Source organism: Microtus ochrogaster, chromosome X (genome assembly GCF_000317375.1).
Source record: "Microtus ochrogaster isolate Prairie Vole_2 chromosome X, MicOch1.0, whole genome shotgun sequence".
In the NCBI taxonomy this organism is placed as follows: Eukaryota; Metazoa; Chordata; class Mammalia; order Rodentia; family Cricetidae; genus Microtus; species Microtus ochrogaster.
The window spans coordinates 39,396,570-39,404,726 of record NC_022026.1 but is presented as its reverse complement, the minus strand read 5'-3'; the positions used below and the strand labels follow the sequence as shown (position 1 = coordinate 39,404,726).

Genomic DNA, 8,157 nt, shown 5'->3' with positions numbered 1-8,157 from the left:
CGTATTTTGTTATCAAAATCAATTGAATGTCTACCGATGCAATGCATTAACCTAAGAACTTTAATTTAAAAATGAAAGTATTTTATTGTGCAATTTAATAAAAATAATGTGTAAAATACATATGCCTGATATACTGTACATTTTCATATGTGCATGAGTTTTTTCCTCCTGTTCTCTTTATTTTTGAGATTTATTTAATTGCATTTTCTTCCTCTACTCTTCCATATAACTCTCCTTGTTCTTATGAAAATTTTTGGCCTCTCTTTTCATCAATTGTTATCATTTACATATATGTACTTGTATATGCATATGTATCTGCAAATATAACTGTTGATCCCATGCAATGTTGCTTGCACATACGTTTTCAGAGCTGACTATTTGGTACTAGGCAACCAATTGGTGTGCTCTGCCCTAGAAAGGACCATATCTCCCACTTTCAGGTTCACTGTGCACGTACTTTTCAACTGGAAAAAGCTTAGACAACCACATTCATTCATTTGTTCAGTTACTAACTTTCCACAGACATTACATATGATTAAATCCAAGGTCATAGTCATGGCATTATTTTTCCATGTTAGAAGTACAAGTACTAGAACAACAATTATTTCTTGATAGAATAAATATTCTCAGGTGGTGCAATTTAAGAAAAATAAGCCATTTTGCTGGTCACATAAAAACTGGTCCAAGGATCAGTTGAGCCAGTCAGTCTATTTCACTAATATTAATTTCCAAATAGAAATTTTAGGAGTTGAACAGATTTCCTGTTATTGTAGCTAGGAAGAATTCTATGAGTACATCAAATCTATCCCTCTGTTCATCAAATTTTTGCTTTGTCATCCCCTTTAGAATGGCAGTGTATATGCCATGCCATTATATGTAAGAAATTGTGTAATTTGCTTCTATATAATTAAGAAATTGCCTTGAGTCTCAGAAGAGATTTTGGACTTTTAAAGAGTGTTGAGACTGAGAGACTATGGGGACCTTAGAAAGGAGGACTAAATGCATTATGATATGACCAGGAGCCTATTGGGGGGGGGGGAGGCAGGAAGTTGAATGTGATAATTTGAATGAAATGTTTCCCATAATCATGGCATTTAAACGTCTTGTCTCCCAGGTGATGGCACTGATGGAGTAGATTTAGGAGGTGGCTTTGCTAGAAGAATTACATTACTAGGAAGTGGGTTTAGAGTTTTCAAAAATTGCACATCATTCCCAGGATTCTCTCTTCTTTCTGCTTTCAGTTCAAGATATGAGCTCTCAGCTACTGTTTAAACCTGCATTCCTTTGCTCAGTCATCACAAACTATAACCCTGGAGTTATAAACCCAAATAAACTCTTGTATAAGTTGCCTTGCTTATGGTGTCCTATTACCATCGCAATGGATGGTCCCAAAACAATGAGTCTGGAACAACACAAACTGGACTGAGGAGGTTCTTAAAAATCAAAATTAGAGAATTAGAATTAGGGACAGGGAGGGAAAGGGAAAGAGCTCGAACCAGGAAGATTTGGGAGAAAAATTAGAGAGAGGTAACAGATATTTGAGAAACAAGATTTATAAATATATCAAATTAAAGTATCAGGAGTCCTGAGCTACCCTTATAAAGTTCCAGAGAAGTAAACTTTCTAATTTGGTATAATACAAATAAGTTAAATTCTATAAATCAGAAATATAAAATTATAACCCTCTAGATAATATGTAGTCAATCTCTTTTGCAGAAGAAAAGGTGAAGGCCAGATTATGTTGAAGTGTTTTATACAATATTACAAGGAGAATAATGACCGTGGGTAAGTTGTTAGAACTCGGGGTTCCTGCCACTCTTCCATTGATCATTTCAATCACCATTTTAGCTACTGCCTGGGCTTCTAGACCAAGAATTCCCAGGTCTTAATTTGTCTAGGAAATACAGTTAGCATGATAGTGCTAGGTTAGCAGTGAATTTTCTGGTCTGGGGATGAAACCTTGGGCTGGAAGGTCCAATCTCTGTACAGGCCTGTGACATAAAGAATGAAGAGATAGAAAGAACTAAATGTTATTCATAAGTTAAAGACATTAACCAATCCTGAAATAGTAACTGAATGAGTCTGTAAGTTACATTAGCACCCAAAGTGATATGTAACAGTCTTTGTAAAAAAAAAAAAAAAAAAAAAAAAACTATGTACATAGAGCTCTTTCTTTTTAAGTTACATGTAAAGTATATTGTTATATTTGTCTGATGATTCATTTATCATGGCAAATACAAGCAGAATTTTAAAAAGAAATTTGTTCATATGGCAGATTTTTATGTAATAGGAGGCCAGCATAAATTCCTCGGATGAGAAATTAGGGGGCTCAACATCATTAAATACATTCAGATCTTAACTGAGATCTCAACCCAATAATAACCTGGGATATAGTTCACTTTATACAGACTGAATGGAGAAAAAGGCCTTTCCAATTTTAACAGGCTGAGGCCAGAACAGCTGTGACACAACCAGGCTCAGGTGACCTTTGCTATTTCAAGAAGGTCAGACAATTAGTTTCACGCTCCTTATATATTGCACTGAAAAGTTCATTCCTCCAGTGAAAAGGGCTTCAACCCCCACAGCTGTTGGTCGAAGGTGGGAATATTTCTTTCTTTTCTGAGGCAGCATCAGAAGCCAAGTACATTTATTAGAGGTGATCAGAGACCAGAAGATGCCAGCACATTGCACTTGGCAGCTGTACGTACCAGGAGTTGGAAAGTGAAATAATGGGTCATTAGTTCCAAGAAGTGAAAACCTATTACTCAGGGTTTATGAATTGATAATTCTAGTTATCACAAGGATATGATGACTCATTACTTTCCCGCCCAGAAAGAAAGGCAGGTTTTGCCTTTCTTGTGGTTTCCAATGAACATGTATGTATTTGGCTGCCAGGTCATCTGTAGACAGCCTGTTTCCCTTCTTGTCATCTACTGGTGTGTCTTCATGCAATAGGAAGAGTCCAGACAAATTGAGTGAAATTTCTGAATATGAAGACATGCGTTAATTGTTTAACGTTTAGACATTGTAACCCCTCCTTCATCCTCTTTACTTCCTCATTAGAACTGTTCTTTCCAAGTCCCATTCCCACTTTCATCTCTGTGCGTGTTACCTACTGAGTTTAATAAAGGGATTCTTGTTTAAGCATGGGTAGGAAGTTATTTACTGGAGAAAGGACAACTTATCTGTGCCTATCTACATCACTGAAAAATAAAGAACACCTATCTCCCAACAATCAGGAGGGAAGGGTAGGAACTCATGAGCCCCTCATGGTGGGGGGGGGGTTGTTCACATGCTCCTCTTCTAGAAACAGTTAACTATCCTAGACCCTCAGGGAGGGGTGGGACCTCATGAGCCTCTCCTCCAGTGACAGTTTACTGACAGTAGCCCTTCAGGGAAGGGTGGACTTCATAGGTCCCTTGGGGGATTCTCAAAGGCCACTCCTCCAACAACAGTTAAGTGTCCTAGACTTTCAGGAAGGGGTGGACATCTCCTGCAAAAACACTTAACTGCCAATAGCCCCTTTAGGGAGGAGTTGAGCCTCAGGAACCCACAAGGGAAGTGTGGCTCCTGGGATATCCTGTAACAATAGTGAACTGCTGTAGTCCCCCAGGGAGAAGTGGAACCTCCTGGGCATCTCACCCATATGAAGGTTGAGGATAAACACTAGGAATAAAATTTGTGACACAGTAATTTCTGTTGCTAAGTAAGTTCTTGGTATTTCACACTGGTCATAATTGAGATTCAGAGATAGATCCCTTTACTTACATGATGCCTTAATGCTTTTGAAAGCTAGACAAGAAACTAAAACTGAATATTTCACTGGGAATGGTAGTGCATACATAATGCATATAATACCAATACTCAGGATGCTAAAACAGTAGGTTGTTGCAAGTTCAGGGCTATTCTTTACAATATAGAGAACTCCAGGCCATTCTGGGATACAAAGTGAGACCTTATCACAAAATAAAAATCACTTCTGCACTGATATCATAAAAAATACACACTTTATCACAAGAACTTATGAATACTCGCATCCATTTTCTTTTTTAAATATATGGAGTTTTTAAATTTTAACTTTTCATAGTCATTGCTGTGTAATTTAGTAAGTAAAAGATAAATATTGGTAACACATTTTAGTCTAACGTGCACTAAAGTTTTCTGCTTATGCTTACAGAAAACCAAGATTATATGGAGCAAGTCATATGGGATAGCTTAGTCCTTCACTAAAATGCAAAAATCTTATTAAAATGAACTTCAAAGCCCCCTCAGATCAATAGAAATCATAACTTAAATGTCAGGGTTAGAGGTGGTAAAATAATGATTAAAATACAATATATCATTATGAGATGGGTGAAATCACAAAGGGCAGTTGTCAAGGATTTGTTTGCATGGGATTGATATGAATTTTCTACTGCCCAGCACAATACTAGAGAATGGAGAGTAAATCATGAATGGGCACTACTGTTGTGTATTTCAAGACACTCACAAAACAGCCATGGAAATGGGCATGCAATACCTTAAGAATAAGCTTCAGATAAGCAAAATAAACAGACCTATAACTGCTGAAGAAATAGAAACAATCATCAAAAGTCTCTCAACAACAACAACAACAACAAAAAAAAAAAGCCCAGGACCAGATTGTTTCAGCTCAGAATTCTACAGGATTTTCAAAGAAAAACTAATACCAATGCTCCTCAAATTATTCCACACAATAGAAACAGAAGGAACATTGCCAAACTATTTTTATGGAAACAACCTTCCTCAAGACTCAGTAATACCACTTTTGGGTATATATCCAAAGGATGCTCAATCATGCCACAAATACATGTGCTCAATTATGTTCATAGCAGCATTGTTTGTCATAGCCAGAACCTGGAAAGAACCTAAATGCCCCTCAACCAAAGAATGGATAAGGAAAATGTGGTACATTTACATAATGGAGTACAACATACCAGAAAAAATAACAACATCTTGAATTTTGCAGGCAAATGAATGGAGCTAAAAAACATCATTTTGAGTGAGGTAACCCTAACACAGAAAGACGATTATCACATGTACTCACTCATAAGTGTTTTTTAAACATAAAGCAAAGAAAACTATCCCACAAATTCAATCCAGAGAACCTAGACAACAATAAGGACCCTAAGAGGGACATACATAGATCTAATCTACATGAGAAGTAGAAAAAGACAAGATCTGAGTAAATTGGGAGCATGGGGACCTTGGGAGTGGGTTCAAGGGGGAGGGAAAAGTAGGGAGGGGAGCAGAAAAATGTAGAGCTCAATAAAAATAATAAAAACAGAAATAAAAAGTAAAAACAGAAATATAAAACATAAGTAAAAAGAGAAATAAAAAACAATCTGCACTTTTAGCAGCACAAGGGGCCAAATGTGGCAGCACTCAGGATGCTGAGCTGGCTAACTTTACATCAATTTGCATAGGCTCGATTCATTTGAGTGAAGGGTTCCCCAATTGGGAAAATGCCTCCACAAGACTGGACTGTAGACCCACATAAAACAAAATTCATCCTATTGAAGATGGACAAGGCAAACCAACAGAAGGAAAAGAGCCCCAAGAGAAGAATCAGAGGCCCGCTCGCTCATACACGCAGGAGTTCCATAAAAGCACTAAACTGAAAGCTATAACATATATGCAGTGGATCTGGTACAGACTTGTGTAGGCCCTGTGCCTGCTGCTTCAATATCTGTGAAGTCATGAGTTTTGCTAAACTGATTTAGAAAATCATGTTCTCCTGGTGTCCTCCATCCCCTCTGGCTCTCATGTTCATTCCACCTCCTCTTCTGAGGGGTTTCCTGAGCTCTGAGGGGAGGGATTTGATGGAGACATTCCATTTAAAGCTGTGTGTTCTAAGGTCTCTCTAGAGTAGAAGTCAGCTAAGGTAGCTGTGTGGGGGCTTTTAAGGAGGATGGTACTAGCAGGAAATATGAGTGCACATAAAAAGCTTTCTTTTTTATAAAACATCAATAAAGATGCTGACTTTCCCAATATCATTTATGACATTTTGCTTTTGACTTCTTGACTCTCCAAGAAAAGCCTTGGAAGGGGAGAAAGCCCCCCATCTCTAGCCTCTAAGAGGACAAGCTTGACCTGAGAATTAAAATGACACAAAATGAATTGACAGGAGAAAAACATACGAATTTATTCAACACAGGTGTATGAGGCATGAGGGGCTCATAAAGGAATGAAGACCCAAAGAAACAGAGTCATTAACCAAATTCAACAAGAATTATAAGCAGTGGAAAAGCATCTGAATTATGTGGGGAAGCTAAAAAATTGTTTTAGTGAGATCTACATAGAATTCTCTTAATTTTATCTTTTGTTGCTGACAATAAGAATGTTTTGCCTTTACTTACATAAAAGATACCTCATCAATTCTGGTGGTACAGGTCTTTAATTCCAATTGGAGACCAAGGCAAAAAAGGAAGACCACAAGTTCAAGGCCCACCTTGCTACAGAGTGAGTTCATAACCAACCTGAGAAACTTTAACTTTTCAAGATCCTTTCTCAAATTAAATATTTTCTTTAAAGAAAAGAACCTCAGTACATAGTTTAGTGGCAAAATATTTGCCTGGCATGTAAGACTCTAGGTTAGATTCTCTGTACTAGCAAAAAAAAAACATAGGGCACCTTCACACGGGAATACCACCTCGTGCTTTTAATAAATACAATGGATTTCAGAGTGACTTTCTGAGGTCAATAACTCAGAATAGCATACTTTGAAATTGTAGTTTCTTAACCCCTTTCAGAGCCATGTTGTAAACAGTGTCTACCTTGGAAACATCTGCATTGATGAAGATGAAGATGAAGCCATCTTGCTGCTGTGGTTAAAATTAATGTTTTGAGTCAGACTGGTTAGTCGTCCCCATTGACTTAAACCATGAAGCCCAATATGGACAAGTTCAACAGAACTACCATATATGGGCTGCCCACGCGTGCTTCAGCATTGCCAGGGCGTAAATTTCATTCATTTTTGAATCCCAAGATCATTCAGGCCTCTTGAGGCAGCAGAACAGCATGAAAAGTAAGCATCAGATAACAGGACCCAGTCGCTGGCAGAGGCACCAAGAGATCCGAGTGGACCAGGATGCCAGGGGCTCAGTTTTTGTGGTGACATGTAAAGATGGCTTACTCCTCTTGACCCAGGAAACCCGACAAAGTCAAGCAAATCAAGAGGTTCAAACTTTCTTGTTCACTTTAAGAATACCTGTGAAACTGTCCAGGCCATGAGAGGTATGCGCATCCAAAATGCGACCAAGTGTCTGAAAGAACTTTAAAGAGGCAGAGTGTGTCCTGGTAAACTGTGTAGTCGTAGGTGCGCCCAGACCAAAGACTGCACAAAGTTGGCGATCAAAAAAGAGTGCTGAATTTTTGCTACGCATGCTTAAAAATGTAGAGAGCAATGCTGAACTGAAGGGTTTTGCTGTAGATTCTCTAGTTATTGTACATATCCAGGTGAACCCAGCTCCTAATATGCGCTGACGAACTTACAGAGCTCATGGCTGAATTAACCCATATGTGAGCTCCCCGTGCCACATTGAGACAATCCTCACTTAAAAGGAACAAACTGTTCCAAAACCAGAAGAGGAGGAGGGTGCACAGAAGAAACTAGGGAAACAAAAATTTATGCACGGGAAGGAAGGAAGGAAGGGAGGGAGGGAGGGAGGGAGGAAGGAAGAATGCAGATAAACGTAAAAAATGATAATGCTTTGAACTATCTGAAGTCGATTTTTGAGTCTCTGGAAGTACAACTACATGTTTTTTATCTTCTTCAGCCTTGGTTTATTGGATGTACTTTTCAGTAGTATTCTAGTAAAGCAGAATCAAATCTCTTAAAGTCCTTATAGAGAGGGGGCCATCTAGTAACCAAATCCAGAAATACTGAAACTTAATCTTGTTTCTATTCTCTCTTAACACTGAACATCAAAAGTACTTTCCAGTTAGTGGGTCATTTTTTTTTTTTTGCCTTTGATGTGAAATGTTCAGCAAAGTCATTGGCATGGTGATGGAGGTGGGTCTTATATCTTATCTGTTGTTTCATTGGTTAACTAATAAAGAAAACTGCTTGGCCTGATAGGACAGAAAATTAGGTAGGTGGAGTAGACAGAACAGAATGCTGGGAGAAAGAAGCCAAGT

General features: G+C 38.2%; 1 pseudogene; it reads left to right on the top strand.

The window, feature by feature from the left end:
• The first annotated feature begins 7,136 nt into the window (after positions 1-7,136).
• LOC106144089 lies at positions 7,137-7,710 on the top strand (annotated as a pseudogene).
• The last annotated feature ends 447 nt before the right edge of the window (positions 7,711-8,157 follow it).